This window comes from Ambystoma mexicanum, chromosome 3q (genome assembly GCF_040938575.1).
Source record: "Ambystoma mexicanum isolate Mex_15411 chromosome 3q, UKY_AmexF1_1, whole genome shotgun sequence".
Classification (NCBI taxonomy): Eukaryota; Metazoa; Chordata; class Amphibia; order Caudata; family Ambystomatidae; genus Ambystoma; species Ambystoma mexicanum.
Window position 1 is genome coordinate 1249462941 of NC_090926.1, and position 21433 is coordinate 1249484373.

The 21433-nt window shown below is 48.8% G+C and overlaps 1 protein-coding gene across 2 annotated transcripts in view; it reads right to left on the reverse strand.

Annotated features, from left to right (window-relative positions):
• Positions 1 to 21433, reverse strand: part of TSPAN16 (tetraspanin 16) — a 271648-nt gene that overhangs the window by 9713 nt on the left and 240502 nt on the right. The gene's annotated exons all lie outside the window — the stretch shown is intronic.

Consider the following 21433-nt stretch of genomic DNA (forward strand, 5'->3'; position numbering starts at 1 on the left):
AAAAAATTTGACTTTTTTTTTTTCGAGATTTTGGATTCGAGATTATTGTATTCGGGATTTTTGTTTTCGGTTTTATGACTATAAACCATCCAGATGATCTGCAGAACCTTAGCAGAGCAGAGGAGAGATGCCCAGATAATCTGCAGAAACTTAGCAGAGGAGAGATGCCCAGATGATCTGCAGAAACTTAGAAGAGGAGAGATGCCCGGATGATCTGCAGAACCTTAGCAGATCAGAGGAGAGATGCCCAGATGATCTGCAGAACCTTAGCAGAGCAGAGGAGAGATGCCCAGATGATCTGCACAAACTTAGCAGAGCAGAGGAGAGATGCCCAGATGATCTGCAGAAACTTAGCAGAGAAGAGGAGAGATGCCCAGATGATCTGCAGAACCTTAGCAAAGCAGACGAGAGATGCCCAGATGGTCTGCAGAACCTTAGCAGATCAGAGGAGAGATGCCCAGATGATCTGCAGAACCTTAGCAGAGCAGAGGAGAGATGCCCAGATGATCTGCAGAAACTTAGCAGAGGAGAGATGCCCAGATGATCTGCAGAAACTTAGAAGAGGAGAGATGCCCGGATGATCTGCAGAACCTTAGCAGGGAAGAGGAGAGATGCCCAGATGTTCTGTAGAACCTTATCAGAGCAGAGGAGAGATGCCCAGAAGATCTGCAGAACCTTAGCAGAGTGCAGGAGAGATGCCCAGATGATCTGCAGAACCTTAGCAGAGCAGGGAAGAGATGCCCAGATGATCTGCAGAATCTTAGCAGATCAGAGGAGCGATGCCCAGATGATCTGCAGAAACTTAGCAGAGAAGAGGAGAGATGCCCAGATGATCTGCAGAACCTTAGCAAAGCAGACGAGAGATGCCCAGATGGTCTGCAGAACCTTAGCAGATCAGAGGAGAGATGCCCAGATGATCTGCAGAACCTTAGCAGAGCAGAGGAGAGATGCCCAGATGATCTGCAGAAACTTAGCAGAGGAGAGATGCCCAGATGATCTGCAGAAACTTAGAAGAGGAGAGATGCCCGGATGATCTGCAGAACCTTAGCAGGGAAGAGGAGAGATGCCCAGATGATCTGTAGAACCTTATCAGAGCAGAGGAGAGATGCCCAGAAGATCTGCAGAACCTTAGCAGAGTGCAGGAGAGATGCCCAGATGATCTGCAGAACCTTAGCAGAGAAGAAGAGAGATGCACCAATGATCTGCAGAACCTTAGCAGAGCAGAGGAGACATGCCCAGAAGATCTGCAGAACCTTAGCAGAGCAGAAGAGATGCCCAGATGATCTGCAGAACCTTATCAGAGAAGAGGAGAGATGCCCAAATGATCTGCAGAACCTTTGCAGAGCAAGATGTCCAGATGTTCTGCAGAAACGTAGCAGAGCAGAGGAGAGATGCCCAGAAGATCTGCAGAATCTTAGCAGAGTGCAGGAGAGATGCCCAGATAGTCTGCAGAACCTTAGCAGCGCAGATGAGAGATGCCCAGATGGGTTACCAGTCATTTGGTCGAAAACCAAATGGTCGAATGACCATTAGATCAACGTAAAATGGTTGAAAAAAAAAAGGTCGAATTATTTTTTTTATTTTATGGAGGGGGTTTCCCCCCAACCCCCTTTTTCTTTATTAAAATATATTTTTTAAGCAACCAAAACTAAAAAAATATATATATATATAAATAAATAAATACATTCAACCTTTTTTTCTCGACCATTTTGATTCGATCAAATGGTCATTCGACCATTTATTTTCGACCAAATGACCGGACACCGCCCAGATGATCTGCAGAACCTTAGCAGAGCAGAGGAGAGATGCCCAGATGATCTGCAGGACCTTAGCAGAGCAGAGGAGAGATGCCCAGATAGTCTGCAGAACCTTAGCAGCGCAGAGGAGAGATGCCCAGATGATCTGCAGGACCTTAGCAGAGCAAGATGTCCAGATGTTCTGCAGAAACGTAGCAGAGCAGAGGAGAGATGCCCAGAAGATCTGCATAACCTTAGCAGAGCGCAGGAGAGATGCCCAGATAGTCTGCAGAACCTTAGCAGCGCAGAGGAGAGATGCCCAGATGGGTACCAGTCATTTGGTCGAAAACCAAATGGTCGAATGACCATTTGATCGATGTAAAATGGTCGAAAAAAAAAGGTTGAATTATATTTTTTATTTTATGGGGGGGGGCGTTCCCCCCCAACTCCCCTTTTCTTTATTAAAATATATTTTTTAAGCAACCAAAACTAAAAAAAATATATATAAATAAATAAATTCGATCTTTTTTTCTCTACCATTTTGATTCAATCAAATGGTCATTCGACCATTTATTTTCGACCAAATGACCGGACACCGCCCAGATGATCTGCAGAACCTTAGCAGAGAAGAGGAGAGATGTCCAGATGTTATGCAGAACCTTAGCAGAGGATAGATGCCCAGATGATCTGCAGAACCTTATCAGAGCAGAGGAGAGATGTCCAGATGTTATGCAGAACCTTAGCAGATCAGAGGAGAGATGCCCAGATGATCTGCAGAACCTTAGCAGAGCAGAGGAAAGATGCCCAGATGATCTGCAGAACCTTAACAAAGCAGAGGAGAGATGCCCAGATGGTCTGTAGAACCTTAGCAGATCAGAGGAGAGATGCCCGGATGATCTGCAGAACCTTAGCAGAGAAGAGGAGAGATGCCCAGATGATCTGCAGAACCTTAGCAGAGCAGAGGAGAGATGCCCAGATGGTCTGCAGAACCTTAGCAGATCAGAGGAGAGATGCCCAGATGATCTGCCGAACCTTAGCAGAGCAGAGGAGAGATGCCCAGATGATCTGCACAAACTTAGCAGAGCAGAGGAGAAATGCCCAGATGATCTGCAGAAACTTAGCAGAGAAGAGGATAGATGCCCAGATGATCTGCAGAACCTTAGCAAAGCAGAGGAGAGATGTCCAGATGGTCTGTAGAACCTTAACAGATCAGAGGAGAGCTGCCCGGATGATCTGCAGAACCTTATCAGAGAAGAGGAGAGATGCCCAGATGATCTGCAGGACCTTAGCAGAGCAGAGGAGAGATGCCCAGAAGATCTGCAGAACCTTAGCAGAGCGCAGGAGAGATGCCCGGATGATCTGCAGGACCTTAGCAGAGAAGAGGAGAGATGCCAAGATGATCTGTAGAACCTTAGCAGAGCAGAGGAGAGATGCCCAGATGATCTGCAGAAACTTAGCAGAGAAGATGAGAGATGCCCAGATGATCTGCAGAACCTTAGCAGAGCAGAGGAGAGATGCCCGGATGATCTGCAGGACCTTAGCAGAGAAGAGGAGGGATGCCCAGATGATCTGCAGGACCTTAGCAGAGTAGAGGAGAGATGCCCAGATGATCTGCAGAACCTTAGCAGAGCAGAGCAGAGGAGAGATGCCCAGATGATCTGCAGAACCTTAGCAGAGCAGAGGAGAGATGCCCAGATGATCTGCAGAACCTTGGCAGAGCGGAGGAGAGATGCCCAGATGATCTCGAGCAATGCTCGTGAGAGGGCAGGAGCCCTCTCAGCTGATCTCCCAGCTGATCGACGTGAACACACTGCGGCGAACACCAACGGCATGGAGTGAAGCCCAGCGCCTCACCCACCTTTCTCCCCTCCTGCCACAGCAGACTCTGTGTGCCCGTGAGCACCCACCAGCGAGGGCCTTGTTCCTCACACACACGTGGCATCAGCGAGAGCCACCATTGTTCTTTGTGTTCTGTTGCCATGATGACCTGTAAAATGGCCGCTGCATCGCCCCGACGCCTCTGACGACGCAAAAACAGCTGATTGGCCAGCATCAGCTACTTCCCCAGAGTGCCTGCACCGGAAGCGGAAGCCGGCCCAATTGCCAGAAGGCCCGGTGCTAAAAGGCCCAGTCTGAGCCGTTGATCGCATCCAGACCTCGAGCACTGCTCGTGAGAGGGCAGGAGCCCTCTCAGCTGATCTCCCAGCTGATCGACCTGAACACACTACGGCGAACACCAACGGCATGGAGTGAAGCCCAGCGCCTCACCCACCTTTCTCCCCTCCTGCCACAGCAGACTCTGTGTGCCCGTGAGCACCCACCAGCAAGGGCCTTCTTCCTCAGACACACGTGGCATCAGCGAGAGCCACCATTGTTCTTTGTGTTCTGTTGCCATGACGACCTGTAAAATGGCCGCTGCATCGCCCCGACGCCTCTAACGACGCGAGAACAGCTGATTGGCCAGCATCAGCAACTTCCCCAGAGTGCATGCACCGGAGGCGGAGGCCGGCCCAATTGCCAGAAGGCCCGGTGCTAAAAGGCCCCGTCTGAGCCAGTCTGGGACACCGTGCACCGTCTGCCAGACACGCTGTTTCAACACTACAAACTCTCTAACATTGTGCGCCTGTAGCTCCTCTCCATCACCCTTCTGAGCATTGAACGCCCCAGAGACATCCACCATAGCCTCCGGCCCCTAAAACTACCTCTTGGTAAGCACTAGGCACTTTAAATAGTACTGGCCATCTCTTACCTCTAGGATCTAATGTTGCACGCACCGTACCTCTGTATATTGCTTTGTTTGTATAGTGAGTGATTGGGCCCCCTACCCCTCACGGCCACCTATGAAGCTATATGTGCCCCACATACATTGCCTCTCTCTGACATGCTTACGTTTGTGCTCGGCCTCCTCAACGCAGGGGTAGGCACCCTGCAATTTCACATCGTTAGGCATCTCTCTAACCTATAACTTTAAATGCATGTATGAGTAGCCAGCCAGGAACATAAGAGCCTGCCCCCCCACCATTGCATATCTGTAGCCCTGCATTCATCGCTCCACCAATGTAATCAGTAAGTACTCTTAAAATGAATGAAGAAAGTATTCTTACAATATAACTAAATACGCCTGTAACATAAGCAAGTATTCATGTAACACAACTATGTACTCCTGTTACCAAACTAAGTATTCCTGTAACGCAACTAAGTTCTCGTGTAATGTAACTAAGATCTTGCAATGTAACTAAGAAAGTATTCTTGTAACAGCGCCACTATGCCCGAGGGCTGCTGTGCGCTTTATAAATGCAAAAATAAAAAAATAAAATAAATCTGCAGGACCTTAGCAGAGCAGAGCAGAGATGCCCAGATGATCTGCAGAACCTTAGCAGAGCAGAGGAGAGATGCCCAGATGATCTGCAGAACCTTAGCAGAACAGAGGAGAGATGCCCAGATGATCTGCAGAACCTTAGCAGAGCAGAGGAGAGATGCCCAGATGATCTGCAGAACCTTGGCAGAGCGGAGGAGAGATGCCCAGATGATAAGCAGAACGTTAGCAGAGCAGAGGAGAGATGCCCAGATGATCTGCAGAACCTTAGCAGATCAGAGGAGAGATGCCCAGATGATCTGCAGGACCTTAGCAGAGCAGAGGAGAGATGCCCAGATGATCTGCAGAACCTTAGCAGAGCAGAGGAGAGATGCCCAGATGATCTGCACAAACTTAGCAGAGCAGAGGAGAGATGCCCAGATGATCTGCAGAAACTTAGCAGAGAAGAGGAGAGATGCCCAGATGATCTGCAGAACCTTAGCAGAGGAGAGGATAGATGCCCAGATGATCTGTAGAACCTTAGCAGAGCAGAGGAGAGATGCCCAGGTGGGCTGCAGAACCTTAGCAGAGCGGAGGAGAGATGCCCAGATGATCTGCAGAACCTTAGCAGAGCAGAGGAGAGATGCCCAGATGATCTGCAGAACCTTAGCAGAGGAGAGGATAGATGCCCAGATGATCCGTAGAACCTTAGCAGAGCAGAGGAGAGATGCCCAGGCGGTCTGCAGAACCTTAGCAGAGTGGAGGAGAGATGCCCAGATGATCTGCAGAACCTTAGCAGAGCAGAGGAGAGATGCCCGGATGATCTGCAGGACCTTAGCAGAGAAGAGGAGAGATGCCCAGATGATCTGTAGAACCTTAGCAGAGCAGAGGAGAGATGCCCAGATGATCTGCAGAAACTTAGCAGAGAAGATGAGAGATGCCCAGATGATCTGCAGAACCTAAGCAGAGCAGAGGAGAGATGCTCGGCTTGATCTGCGGGGCCTTAGCAGAGAAGAGGAGGGATGCCCAGATGATCTGCAGGACCTTAGCAGAGCAGAGGAGAGATGCCCAGATGATCTGCAGAACCTTAGCAGAGCAGAGGAGAGATGCCCAGATGATCTGCAGAACCTTGGCAGAGCGGAGGAGAGATGCCCAGATGATCTCGAGCAATGCTCGTGAGAGGGCAGGAGCCCTCTCAGCTGATCTCCCAGCTGATCGACGTGAACACACTGCGGCGAACACCAACGGCATGGAGTGAAGCCCAGCGCCTCACCCACCTTTCTCCCCTCCTGCCACAGCAGACTCTGTGTGCCCGTGAGCACCCACCAGCGAGGGCCTTGTTCCTCACACACACGTGGCATCAGCGAGAGCCACCATTGTTCTTTGTGTTCTGTTGCCATGATGACCTGTAAAATGGCCGCTGCATCACCCCGACGCCTCTGACGACGCAAAAACAGCTGATTGGCCAGCATCAGCTACTTCCCCAGAGTGCCTGCACCGGAAGCGGAAGCCGGCCCAATTGCCAGAAGGCCCGGTGCTAAAAGGCCCAGTCTGAGCCGTTGATCGCATCCAGACCTCGAGCACTGCTCGTGAGAGGGCAGGAGCCCTCTCAGCTGATCTCCCAGCTGATCGACCTGAACACACTACGGCGAACACCAACGGCATGGAGTGAAGCCCAGCGCCTCACCCACCTTTCTCCCCTCCTGCCACAGCAGACTCTGTGTGCCCGTGAGCACCCACCAGCGAGGTCCTTCTTCCTCAGACACACGTGGCATCAGCGAGAGCCACCATTGTTCTTTGTGTTCTATTGCCATGACGACCTGTAAAATGGCCGCTGCATCGCCCCGACGCCTCTGACGACGCGAGAACAGCTGATTGGCCAGCATCAGCTACTTCCCCAGAGTGCCTGCACCGGAGGCGGAGGCCGGCCCAATTGCCAGAAGGCCCGGTGCTAAAAGGCCCCGTCTGAGCCAGTCTGAGACACCGTGCACCGTCTGCCAGACACGCTGTTTCAACACTACAAACTCTCTAACATTGTGCGCCTGTAGCTCCTCTCCATCACCCTTCTAAGCATTGAACGCCCCAGAGACATCCACCATAGCCTCTGGCCCCTACAACTACCTCTTGGTAAGCACTAGGCACTTTAAATAGTACTGGCCATCTCTTACCTCTAGGATCTAATGTTGCACGCACCGTACCTCTGTATATTGCTTTGTTTGTATAGTGAGTGATTGGGCCCCCTATCCCTCACGGCCACCTATGAAGCTATATGTGCCCCACATACATTGCCTCTCTCTGACATGCTTACCTTTGTGCTCGGCCTCCTCAATGCAGGGGTAGGCACCCTGCAATTTCACATCGTTAGACATCTCTCTAACCTATAACTTTAAATGCATGTATGAGTAGCCAGCCAGGAACATAAGAGCCTGCCCCCCCACCATTGCATATCTGTAGCCCTGCATTCATCGCTCCACCAATGTAATCAGTAAGTACTCTTAAAATGAATGAAGAAAGTATTCTTACAATATAATTAAATACGCCTGTAACATAAGCAAGTATTCATGTAACACAACTATGTACTCCTGTAACCAAACTAAGTATTCTTGTAACGCAACTAAGTTCTCGTGTAATGTAACTAAGATCTTGAAATGTAACTAAGAAAGTATTCTTGTAACAGCGCCACTATGCCCGAGGGCTGCTGTGCGCTTTATAAATGCAAAAATAAAAAAATAAAATAAATCTGCAGGACCTTAGCAGAGCAGAGGAGAGATGCCCAGATGATCTGCAGAACCTTAGCAGAGCAGAGCAGAGATGCCCAGATGATCTGCAGAACCTTAGCAGAGCAGAGGAGAGATGCCCAGATGATCTGCAGAACCTTAGCAGAGCAGAGGAGAGATGCCCAGATGATCTGCAGAACCTTGGCAGAGCGGAGGAGAGATGCCCAGATGATAAGCAGAACGTTAGCAGAGCAGAGGAGAGATGCCCAGATGATCTGCAGAACCTTAGCAGAGCAGAGGAGAGATGCCCAGATGATCTGCAGGACCTTAGCAGAGCAGAGGAGAGATGCCCAGATGATCTGCAGAACCTTAGCAGAGCAGAGGAGAGATGCCCAGATGATCTGCAGGACCTTAGCAGAGCAGAGGAGGCATGCCCAGATGATCTGCAGAACCTTACCAGAGAAGAAGAGAGATGCCCAAATGATCTGGAGAACCTTAGCAGAGAAGAAGAGAGCTACTCAAATGATCTGCAGAACCTTAGCAGAGCAGAGGAGACATGCCCAGATGATCTGCAGGACCTTAGCAGAGCAGAGGAGAGATGCCCAGATGGTCTGCAGAACCTTAACAGAGCAGAGGGGAGATGCCCAGATGATCTGCAGAACCTTAGCAGAGCAGAGGAGACATGCCCAGATGATCTGCAGAACCTTAGCAGAGAAGAAGAGAGATGCCCAAATGATCTGCAGAACAATAGCAGAGCAGGGAATAGATGCCCAGATGATCTGCAGAACCTTGGCAGAGCAGAGGAGACATGCCCAGATGATCTGCAGAACCTTAGCAGAGCAGAGGAGAGAAGCTCAGATGCTCTGCAGAACCTTAGCAGAACAGAGGAGACATGCCCAGATGATCTGCAGAACCTTAGCAGAGCAGAGGAGAGATGCCCAGATGATCTGCAGAACCTTAGCAGAGCAGAGGAGAGAAGCTCAGATGCTCTGCAGAACCTTAGCAGAACAGAGGAGACATGCCCAGATGATCTGCAGAACCTTAGCAGAGAAGAGGAGAGATGCCCAGATGATCTGCAGAACCTTAGCAGAGCAGGGAAGAGATCGCCCAGATGATCTGCAGAACCTTAGCAGAGCAGAGGAGAGAAGCTCAGATGCTCTGCAGAACCTTAGCAGAGCAGAGAAGAGATTGCCCAGATGATCTCCAGAACCTTAGCAGAGCAGAGGAGACATGCCCAGATGATCTGCAGAACCTTAGCCGATCAGAGGAGCGATGCCCAGATGATCTGCAGAACCTTAGCAGAGAAGAAGAGAGATGCCCAAATGATCTGCAGAACCTTAGCAGAGCAGAGGAGACATGCCCAGATGATGAGCAGAACCTTAGCAGAGAAGAGGAGAGATGCCCAGATGATCTGCAGGACCTTAGCAGAGCAGAGGAGAGATGCCCAGAAGATCTGCAGAACCTTAGCAGAGTGCAGGAGAGATGCCCAGATGATCTGCAGAACCTTAGCAGAGGAGAGGAGAGATGCCCAGATGATCTGCAGAACCTTAGCAGAGCAGGGAAGAGATGCCCAGATGATCTGCAGAACCTTAGCAGAGCAGAGGAGAGAAGCTCAGATGATCTGCAGAACCTTAGCAGAGCAGAGGAGACACGCCCAGATGATCTGCAGAACCTTAGCAGAGCAGAGGAGAGATGCCCACATGATCTGCAGAACCTTAGCAGAGCGGAGGAGACATGCCCAGATGATCTGCAGAACCTTAGCCGATCAGAGGAGCGATGCCCAGATGATCTGCAGAACCTTAGCAGAGCGGAGGAGAGATGCCCAGATGATCTGCAGAACCTTAGCAGAGCGGAGGAGAGATGCCCAGATGATATGCAGAACCTTAGCAGAGCAGATGAGAGATGCCCAGATGGTCTGCAGAAACTTATCAGAGCAGAGGAGAGATGTCCAGATGTTCTGCAGAACCTTAGCAGAGCGGAGGAGAGATGCCCAGATGATCTGCAGAACCTTAGCAGAGCGGAGGAGACATGCCCAGATGATCTGCAGAACCTTAGCAGAGCAGAGGAGAGATGCCCAGATGATCTGCAGAACCTTAGCAGAGCAGAGGAGAGAAGCTCAGATGCTCTGCAGAACCTTAGCAGAACAGAGGAGACATGCCCAGATGATCTGCAGAACCTTAGCAGAGAAGAGGAGAGATGCCCAGATGATCTGCAGAACCTTAGCAGAGCAGGGAAGAGATCGCCCAGATGATCTGCAGAACCTTAGCAGAGCAGGGAAGAGATCGCCCAGATGATCTGCAGAACCTTAGCAGAGCAGAAGAGAGAAGCTCAGATGCTCTGCAGAACTTTAGCAGAGCAGAGAAGAGATTGCCCAGATGATCTCCAGAACCTTAGCAGAGCAGAGGAGAAATGCCCAGATGATCTGCAGAACCTTAGCCGATCAGAGGAGCGATGCCCAGATGATCTGCAGAACCTTAGCAGAGAAGAAGAGAGATGCCCAAATGATCTGCAGAACCTTAGCAGAGCAGAGGAGACATGCCCAGATGATCTGCAGAACCTTAGCAGAGAAGGAGAGCTGCCAGATGATCTGCAGAACCTTAGCAGAGAAGAAGAGAGATGCCCAAGTGATCTGCAGAACCTTAGCAGAGCAGGGAATAGATGCCCAGATGATCTGCAGAACCTTGGCAGAGCAGAGGAGACATTCCCAGATGATCTGCAGAACCTTAGCAGAGCAGAGGAGAGAAGCTCAGATGCTCTGCAGAACCTTAGCAGAACAGAGGAGACATGCCCAGATGATCTGCAGAACCTTAGCAGAGCAGAGGAGAGAAGCTCAGATGCTCTGCAGAACCTTAGCAGAACAGAGGAGACATGCCCAGATGATCTGCAGAACCTTAGCAGAGAAGAGGAGAGATGCCCAGATGATCTGCAGAACCTTAGCAGAGCAGGTAAGAGATCGCCCAGATGATCTGCAGAACCTTAGCAGAGCAGAGGTGAGATGCCCTGATGATCTGCAGAACCTTAGCAGAGAAGAGGAGAGATGCCCAGATGATCTGCAGAATCTTAGCAGAGAAAGATGTCCAGATGATCTGCAGAACCTTAGCAGAGCGCATGAGAGATGCCCAGATGGTCTGCTGAACCTTAGCAGAGTAGAGGAGAGATTCCCAGATGTTCTGCAGAACCTTAGCAGAGCAGAGGAGAGATGCCCAGATGATCTGCAGAACCTTAGCAGAGCAGAGGAGAGATGCCCAGATGATCTGCAGAACCTTTGCAGAGCAGAGGAGGGATGCCCAGATTATCTGCAGGACCTTAGCAGAGCAGAGGAGGGATGCCCAGAGGATCTGTAGAACCTTAGCAGAGCAAAGGGGAGATGCCCAGATGGTCTGCAGAACCTTAGCAGAGTAGATGACAGATTCCCAGATGGTCTGCAGAACCTTAGCAGAGTAGATGACAGATTCCCAAATAATCTGCAGCACCTTAGCAGAGTGCAGGAGAGATGACCAGTTGATCTGCAGAACCTTAGCAGAGCAGAGCAAGATGAGTAGCAGAACCTTAGCAGAGTGCAGGAGAGATGTCCAGATGGTCTGCAGATCTTGATAAGAGGAGACATGCCCGGATGATCTGCAGAACCTTAGCAGAGAAGAGGAGAGATGCCCAGATGATCTGCAGGACCTTAGCAGAGAAGAGGAGAGATGCCCAGATGATCTGCAGAACGTTAGCAGAGCAGAGCAGAGGAGAGATGCCCAGATGATCTGCAAAACCTTAGCAGAGCAGAGGATTGATGCCCAGATGATCTGCCGAACCTTAGCAGAACAGAGGAGAGATGCCCAGATGATCTGCAGAACCTTAGCAGATCAGAGGAGAGATGCCCAGATGATCTGCAGAACCTTAGCAGAGCAGAGGAGAGATGCCCAGATAATCTGAAGGGAGCTGAAACACCCAAGCCAGCAACTGAAGACATGGGTATGAGCAAGCCAGCCAAGTCAAAAACAGAATGTCATTCTTTTTTAATTCATTGTCTTTTTAGAATCACACATGTGCTACATAATTTAATTAATGTAATCAATGAATAATGTACATTATTCAAAGAGGTGCAGGAAAGACATGCAATGGAAAGCATTGATCCTCCCACGCTGGTCCACCCCCAGGGACTGGATCCAAAGGCGATGGCCGTGCCCTGACCACCTGAGAGCCCTGACCACCTGAGCGAGAGATCCCCAGGGACTAGCGGGTGAGACACCCTCTGCTTTCTCACAGGTGGTTACCAGAACCTACAAGTTTGATTGATTATGTTTAAGAAAAAAACCTTCATAGTATAAAAACAACTGGGTATTCTTGCAACTCACTCAAAACTGAGAACAATGTCTGAGCTAAAATGGATATTTTTGTTGTTAACAATTTGCACAAGCGAATTATCCCTCTGCAGGTCTTTTCCTCCCAGCATTAAAGGGAAAGCCTGGAAGATGCATGGAATAATATGTAAAGAATGGGGACAGAGAGACACAACAGACTCATAGAATGTTGCCCGTCTTTCTGTGTTTTATTGACAGCTGGATAAAGCGAAATATGACATCTTGGACTGTCTATGACTATTTCTCTGAGCAGAGCTCCATAAGTCAAGCAGACACATTGCAAAAATAGGAAGCACTTTTGGTTTTTCAAACATTTTATAATCCTAGCCTCTAAATTGGAGCTATTCTTCTTCAGGGGCAGGAGGTTGAATATCACGAACCGTGGAATTAACGCCAGACCCTCGCCACTGGAGAGTGGGAAGAATGTGTGTATCTTGGTGTTTTTATGGGTTTTATAGTTTTTGTACATTTTGTGTAACACATTTTATATTACCAATGTGGGAATAAAGTTGAATGTTCATTTTATGAATATGCTATTAGATCAATCTTTTTCAGGATTAAGCATTCTATAAAATACACAGGGCCTCATTACGACCCAGGCGGTAAGTTACCGCCTGGGCCGTGACTTTACCACCATGGCGTAAACTATGTTTACGCCATGGTGGTTGGCGGACTTACCGCCCCATTCCGACCTTGGCGGGGCGGTAAGTCCCCAATCCCCATTTACCCTTCCCCATTCCCATGTTTGCCCCATAGGGCATAATGGGAGTGGGGAAGGCGTTAATTACGCCACCGTAAATTACGGTGGCGTAATTAACTCCATGGTCCCTTAGCGCCATGGATTTTAACACCCGCTAAAAACGGGTGTTAAAACCTCCATGGCGCTAAGGGACCTCGTAATTGGCGGTAAGGGGTCGGCGCAGCTAACGCTGGCGTAAACCCCTTACCGCCAGGGTCGTAATGAGGCCCACAGTATTTTTTTCTAAATATTTCCTTTCTCTTCTTCATACATGTGTATATTGCCGATTCCCAGATGGTAGAGAAAATGCTTACCCTGTTAAGGTTAAGACTCTGATCCTCATTACGGGTCCGGCGATAATCGTGCCGGTCAAACCAGCAGGTAGCTGCCAGACCCGTAAACAGCCTTGCCGGTAACACCAGGGCATTACAACCCTGGCGGCCGGAAAGTCAGGCGCCATTAATATGTTGTTCTCCATTCCCATAGAGTCCCACGGAATGGGGACCATGGAAACACTGACACTGGTAATAACAGTGCCGGTGCTTCTGTGAAAGTCTGTCGGCGGGTGCTGGTCCGCCTGACAAGTCAGACCTCCCGGGCGGAAGGGCACCCGCCCACCAGACTTGTACTTTGCCGTTCTGGAAACAACAGTGCCGGTAAGCTTACCAGCACGGTTGTTTCTGGACCGATAAGGTTATAATGAGGCCCTCTGGGTTTCTTCATGCCAATTATAATATTATGTACTTTCTCACACAACCATTGTTTCATGGGGGTGTGATAACTGGCACATCACTTATCTAATGGGGTATGATAACAAATGCAATATCTGCCTGGTGGAGCAATATGACTGTGAATGCCACTGTCTGAAGGGGAATGGTAACAAAGGAGCATGATAGCTGGCACAAGTACCCAAATGGGGATGATATCTGCAACAATAACTCTCTAAATTAGCATGGTAACTGATCATACCAACATTGAAATTGGCATGTCACCTGGCACAATCACTTTTCTAAAGGTGCATGATAGCTGCCCAATCACTTTCTAAAGAAGCATTGCATCTGGCACAATGGGCGTCATTGCGAGTTTGGAGGTGCAGGAAAAAAGTGGAGGTAATTCCGGAATTACCACCGGCGGAATTAGAGTGGTAATTCTGCAAATTATTGGATTTTTCCTCCAAAATATCAGTGGAATTTCCACTCAGTAATTTCGCTCGTAGTAATTCCACTAAAAATCCCCAATGACGTCCGATGGACTCCAGAGAACAGGGATTTACACCGCCTATCACCTCTTGTAATCTCACGGTAAACCCACAGGACCATGTGGCAGTAACGATAATTCTGTTTGGCAGTATTCAGACAGATTAACTACCGGAAGAACTACAAACTCGTAATGAAACCCATTAATGAGTGTCTAAAGGAGAGTCATAATTTGCACACTGTCAAAAGGAGCGCGGTAAGCGGCACGTTCATTGTCGAAAAGGGCATAATTGGCACAGGGATACAATAACTTGAACAATGACCTTCTACATGAGAATGACAACTGGCACAATCAAAGTCTAATGTTGCATCGTACCTGGCACAATACATGTCTAAAGGGGCATGACCACTGGCAGTCCATGTCAAAAGGAATATGAAAACATGCACCATTACTTTCTAAATATGAATACCAACTGGCACATTCGATGTCTAATGTTGCAGGACCACTGGCACATCCATCGACCAAAGGAGCCCAACAACTGGCACAATCAATGTCAAAGGAGCCTGATCACTAGTCCAGTCAATGTATAAAGGAGCATAATCACTGGCACATTCATTGGGCCTCATTTAGAGTCTGCCGGTCCGGAAACAACGGTGGTGGTAAACCCACAGCCACCATTGTTTCTGGACCGGCAGATTACGAGTTCTGCAGGCAGGGGGTGACACTCCCGCCAGGTATGACCTGGCGGGAGTAATGCCACCCGCCTGCAGACGGAAATGGAAACACCGGCTCCATGGGAGTGGGGATTTAAGGAATCCCGCCTCTGGAATTACCGGATCACCAGGGTTGTAATGCCCTGGTGATTCCAGCAATCACAGAGGCAGTAATTCATTCTAGGTCCGGCAGCAACCTGCCGGTTTTTCCAGCTCGGTTACCACCAGACTTGGAATGAGGCCCATTGTCTTAATGAGCATGATAACTGGCACAATCACTGTTTTAAGACGCCTGATCACTGGCACAGTCAATGTCAAAGGAGCATGATGACTGGCACAATCATTATCTTAAGGAGCATTCTTTATTGCTCAGCCCCTGAGGAATGCTCTCTTTTAGGTTACTTCATAAGGAAAGAAACATGTTGGGCTATGTTTGAACACAGATTGATACCAATTTGTTGGATTTAAACTGAGTACAATATCCCTGGAATTTCTGTTTGTATCTTTTTTCTTGAGAAATGGATGAATGTTAATATATTTTTTTCACATGTAAGTACCTGTGTTCTTATAATTTTACCATTATTGTGTTTTTTGTGAAATTATTAAAGTCAATGTTGTAATACAAGAGAACCATTTATCAATTATGTTGGATTTTTATTAGAGTTTTCCCTGTTGGTCCACAAACTAGCAACGTGACCATCCCTTTATATATTCTAACAGTTTCATGGTCTCAGGTAGTGGGAAGTTGACGCTATTACCCCCCAAAGTCTCAGATACACCGTTTTTATAGTGTTTGCTTTCATTTCATTCAGTAGGCCAAATACTTGTCACCTGCTTTAATTTGATAAATGGTTCTCTGGTATTACATTCCTATCACTGCCTGCCAGCCCGGTGTTCCCCTTTTCTGATTTCACTCACCGGCCGGTCTTGCTGCTCCTTGCAAGTCCTTCTGCCACCATCGGTTCCTGTTTCTCCGTGCAGTGGCTCGCGTCTTTTCCCGCCGGTCTTCTTGTGGCTTGCATACACACAGCAGTGCTTCCATGACAAAGCAGCATACATATGACCGCTTCCCTCGTTCCTGCAGGTCTCCGTCTCACGTCTTGCCACTGGCCTCTAGCTTCTTGTGCCACTGCTTCCCGCTTCATACACTTTGCATTGCTTCACGATCTCCAATGCTCCTCCTGCCACGCCGCCACAACCGAGCGGTCTCCCTGCACACAGCTGACTGTGCTCCCGCAGCTGGCACCATTTGTTCGGGGATTCCAGCTTTTAAAGCTCCCGCCTTCATTTCCATTTCAAAAAGGACTAGACCGCTCACCAGCCAAGCAGTAGTCCTGCTTTGCTCTTGCTGTCCTCCTCTTCGTCCCAGTGCTGTCATGATCCCTGCCCTAGGCCTGGTTTGCCAGGCCAGGTGGGCTACTTCTAGTACCCCCATCAGGCCCTCAAGGGCCTTGACATTTGCCCCCAGACTCTCTTGGAGTCAGTCCTGGCACCTTTGGTGCCAGGCTCATGTGCTTAAGCAGTAATCTGGGCCCATAAGGGCATTGCACAAGCAACATGGATGCTTCCACATGGCTCAGTTCCTGAACTGATCTATGCGGTCTAGCATTTTGGGTGTGGCAGGCCCAGAGACACCTGGGATGCCTGCAGGCTATATAAGCCACGCCGGGCCTCCAGTACATGCTTCGCGTTACTTTGCAATCCAGCAATGTGACGCTCATCGTGTTCAGCTGCATCTGTGAACCTCGGAAGAACAGCATCTGAAAAACAAAAGGACATCGTGAAAAGCAGCAGCTCACCTGTGATTTCACCGCAAGCTGCCCTCCGCTCCTGCAACCATCATCCAAGGTACACCGAGCCGCCCGGACCGTCGAATCTGCAAAAGGAGAGAAAAGGACATTAGACATTTTGCAATTGTGCCGGCAGCTTACCTCACGAGTCGCCCATCAAATATCATCGCCTTGGGACTTCTTGCTCCAGGTGAGCACCGCAACCTACGAACAAAAGACAACAGGTTAGCAAAGGCAAGGCATCATAGCACTGCGCATAGCGCCTACTTACCACATCAAGGCGCACTCAAGACACCATCACCTGTCGGCGAGTCCCAATTCAGCCAACGGTCCAGAGCGAACTTCCACGCATCTAAGGAGAGAGAAAGACATTGTTTAAATCCAAAAAAGGCATACAGTATAACAGTAATAAGACCTACCTGAAAGACTCTAAAGGGCTTGCATCAGTGAAGTACCTAGATCGCACTCACCCACCAAGGACAACGTGCCCCTGCCAAGAAGGCAGGACGGAGAGCACGCCAAAACCTATAACAAGGTGAGGAAAAGTCCGGGGAGGGGCTGCAGGCATACGGGGTGTTGGAAGGCTCTTACCCCAGTTGCCCAGTCTTGAACATTGCCCACCTGTTTTCCAGGCAGAACTTCTCTGCTGATTATACCTGGGAGCGGCTGAGAAGGGCATCAGAGTCCCCACAGCTGGGTGGCATCCCTGTGGATACCAGGTGAGTGTAACAGAGGTTGGGGCTGATAATTGTCCCACTACCATATTGATGCAATTTGGGGGATATTTTAGGGGAATCACAGGGAGAGGGGTGACAAACGCCTATGATGGCTTGACGGATGAAGGGTTCATGGTGAAAGGGAAATGGGGGATACCATGTCTCACCTACGTACATCCTCCCCCCATCCTCAAGTCTCCTACACCCAGGTGACCCCCCCCTCGCATATCCACCCCCACGGTCGGGATTCAAAAGCGATGCCTTTCCCTGGCCACCTGAGAAGAAGATACCGGGGGAAAAGAAGTGAAGACGCCCTCAGTTTCCTCACAATGGGAAAGTCCCAAAGCCGATTCAATCCCTGAACCCGAGAGGGCCAACAGAGAAGGCCTCAGCTCCTGTGCCCCCACTTTGTGCCAGCATGTCTTACTGCAGACCGTTGTTCTCTCCAGCCTTGCCTCAAGCATCAGATATCTTCCAGTGCCTTACGGTTAATTTCAGGTTCCCCGTACAAGAAGTACAGCCTCCGGAGAAACCAGTGACATTAACTTGCCATTTTGCAAATCACCTCCAAACAGAGGGAAATTGACCGACAGAAAGAAAACCTGAAGCACATTCATCATGAACCCTCCAAGATGCTGGCTCATCCCATCAAAGAGAGCGAGAAGCTGCGTCATTACACGTGGCAGTGCAGGAAACATTGCGGAGCGGCAGAGCGGAATCAGTGAGCCTGCTGTGAGAGAGGCATGGTATCAAGAGAGACACAGACTAAAAAGTATTCATTTTAAAACCTTTATTTACTAAGGTTCCTGGGGTGGTGGAATGCCTGACTGGCCCTAACTGTAAAAGGCTAGTTCCCTTAACTGAAGTTTCTAATGACAGTTGTTGTCTAATAGTCCAAAATAAAAGTCTGTCTGTGTCTAAGTGTCTAAACCTATGCTTGCCCTCACGTTGTACAAAAATGTAATAGGAAGTCTTTTGTAAAAGAAAAATAGTGGCTCAACAAAAAAAAGAAATCAATCTCACCAGGTGCAATTTGGTCAATGTCACAAAGAGGGGTTTACTCACCAGGGCTGTTCGTACAGCCTTCTCCACAGGACCCTTATAGTGAATTCAAACACCTCCTTAAGGTTCCCTTCCCAAGCTTTTACTTGTTCACTTTCAATTTTCAATACAAAACACAAAGTCTACTTTTCTCAAATGGCCTCCCAGGGTTTTCTTCCCCAAGCTCAGACCTCTTCCAGCTTTCAAAACCCAAAAACCCAAGAGAGGTATGGTGGATACGGATGAATGCTGGTGTTGTGGGAATGGACTTGGTAGTTTGGAACATTTACTATGGGATTGTGTGCGAGTACGGGGATTTTTGCAGGACGTATGTTGCATCTGTTTACGCATTCTGAATTTGGATGTTGCATTGGATTTCAAAACAATGATCTTGGGTGGTGGTGAGTTGCTTGAGGATCTCTCAGAAAAAAATCTTGCTCCACGGGGCAGGTGTGGGCAAGAAGATGGTATTAAGGGGCTGGAAATCTCGGATTGCACCCACTGTTGCGGATTGGGTTGAGGGGATGACCAGTCTTGCAAACATGGAAAGGTTGATTTACAGGAGGCACGGGAAAATGTCATTACATGCAAAGATTTGGGAAGACTTTCTGAATCTGTACAAGTTATTTATCTCTTTATCTTATCTGTAAATATGTATATTGTATTATGCATTTTGTTGAATTGTTTAAGTTGTTTGTTGATTTGTTTTTATGAACTGCATTTTGTTTATGTGTACATTTTACAAATAAATAAATAAATAAAAACCACAAAAGACAGCTGGTCACGGTGTACCTTTTCTCAAGTACAATCTTTCCTGCACAGTATCCTCTGTTGGGGTAGAATCAAAGGCTTTAGAAAATGCTAGGCTCTTTACCTTTCCTCAGCACGACCACTCTGAACCTTTGGCCCTCTCTTGGTTCGTTACTTTCCCTTCCTTTTGCACTTTTTATCTTCCTATGTTCCTTCATCGTCTTCCGTGCACACGTGCACTGACCTTGCTTCCTTATCTTGTTTGTGCCTCTTGCACGCTTCTTTCATGTTTTTTCCGCACTGTTGCACTTTCTTCTTTGTTTTCGGGGTCCCTCACACCCTTTTTATACTGTCCTTTCCTTTTGTGCCTCGTGCATCTTTTCCCACGTCCTTTTGGCACCCTTTGGGTCGCTCGCACCCTCTTTTATACTGTCCTTTCCATCAAGACTATTGCACCTTCTCCACAGGCTTCTGGCCCTCTTTTATTCATATCATTTCGTAGTCCAACACACACACGCGTGTTTCGCGCTTACACTGTTGCACTGTTACATATATCTACGTCTGAGATTTCCCATCAGCTTCAACGAACGCCCATTCAAAAGCAGTCGTAGTTTCTTACGCATTTCTGGTGTTACCTTGTATCGTGCTCTTAACAACCTGCTCTGACTCACCGCGGGCTGACTTCTACCCACCGCGGCTCTTTGTTCCGAGGTCAGGGTCTCACCACCTGCCCCTTGGACACTCCTGGGCTTTCTCACCAGTCCAGGGGAACGAACATTCCCATAAATAGGTTCTGCGGGGCACCAGCATGCCTGTTGGCTCCCATGTACAGACCCTTCTTGGCTCCCTGGAGAGACAGCTCAATTGCCACGCTTCTGCCCTTTTGCACAGCAGTTCCTCAGCGGCTCAGCATCCTGGTCTCTGGCATCTGGTCTTGGGAAACTCTGGCGGCACGGCTCTCCTCCCAACTCGTTCTCCTGCTTGCTCTCCTACTTGCTCATACATTTGTGTCAGACTACACCTTTTATAGTGAAGACCAGTCAAGTGGAGTCAGGCGTGAATGGTTACTAATGAATGCCTGACCCTACCTGACTCTACTAGTGGGACAACTTGAGTTCTTTCTATGGTAGGTTTCCCTTACTTTCCCTGTGGTATTCCTATAGGTAATCTTTATTGATCCGAGTTGCCTCCTCCTCGTCTCAGTATTTGTTGTAACTAGGGATGGGGAGATGGGCTGAGATGGGACTTGACATTGGTAGGCTATGTTATTACATGGCGATTGGTAAAGACTAGGGCAAGGCCCCTTGGCTCTACTTTGATAAACAAGAGATGAATCCCTTTGTATTAACTTGTTCCATATGTTACACCCTCGGATATGCAAGCACGGGCATGATTGACCCCTCCTATGATCTGAACGGGGAAAAGACAAAGAGACGTTGGAATCGAGACTCTGCTTTTGTCTCACCTTAGTTCCAACTTTCCCTAGGGTTGCTCTGAGACAAACTGGTTGTCTCTTTCCTGGGTTAGGGATGATGGGGCCTGGATATCCAACAAAAACGTCTTGGATTCCTCCACCTATCATCCATTGGAATACTGCATCTCTCCTAAGCTATTCTCCTGAGAGCAGCCCCGGTTTCCCCAACCCAGGTGATCCTCCCTCGCTTGTCCAACCCCAGTGTTGTGATACAAAAGCAATGGCTCTCTCCTGCCCACCTGAATATAGGATTCTCAGGTCCTACATGGGAGAATACCCTTAGGTTTCTCACACTGCACACACGCAAACAGCTCCTCTGGACCACTGGACGCATAAAGGAGAAAGGGGAAAAGAAACCTGTCAAAGCACTTACCAGGAAACCCCACGGGAAGGGGATCTGGAGCACAAACTCGAATATTGTATTTCTAGACCACCATCTTTGGGACACGACAAGCCCACCCGGAAGAAAGTGGGCAGGGCATAGACCCTTGCTTATGACTTTTAATTTCCAAACACTCCCTGGGTAGGGAAGAGAGGGCCAGATTGCTAGGGATAGTTATCCAATCCCATCAGAGACAAGGGGATTTAAGCAGGGAACAGGAAGCATGAAGTGTGATTTTTTTTCGGGGTGAGGCCAGAAGTGAAGGACGACCAAGAGAGCAGCAGGGGAAAGAGAAAGCAGTGGCTTGTGGAGACGTTTGGTGGAGCAGGTGAGATATTTGCTTAGGAGTGAAAGTGGTTGTTCAGTTTGAGTGTGCATGTTTGTGTGGCGGGTGTGTAGACAAGGTAGTTTAATGAGTGACTGAAAAGCGAATGTAATTTAGTCAAAGGAGAAATGCGTGAGTAGTGCTTTGGAGGGAGGAGTAGTAGGACTGGAGGAGAGAGAAAAAGTGTGGAGGAGGGAGTAGTTCTAGTC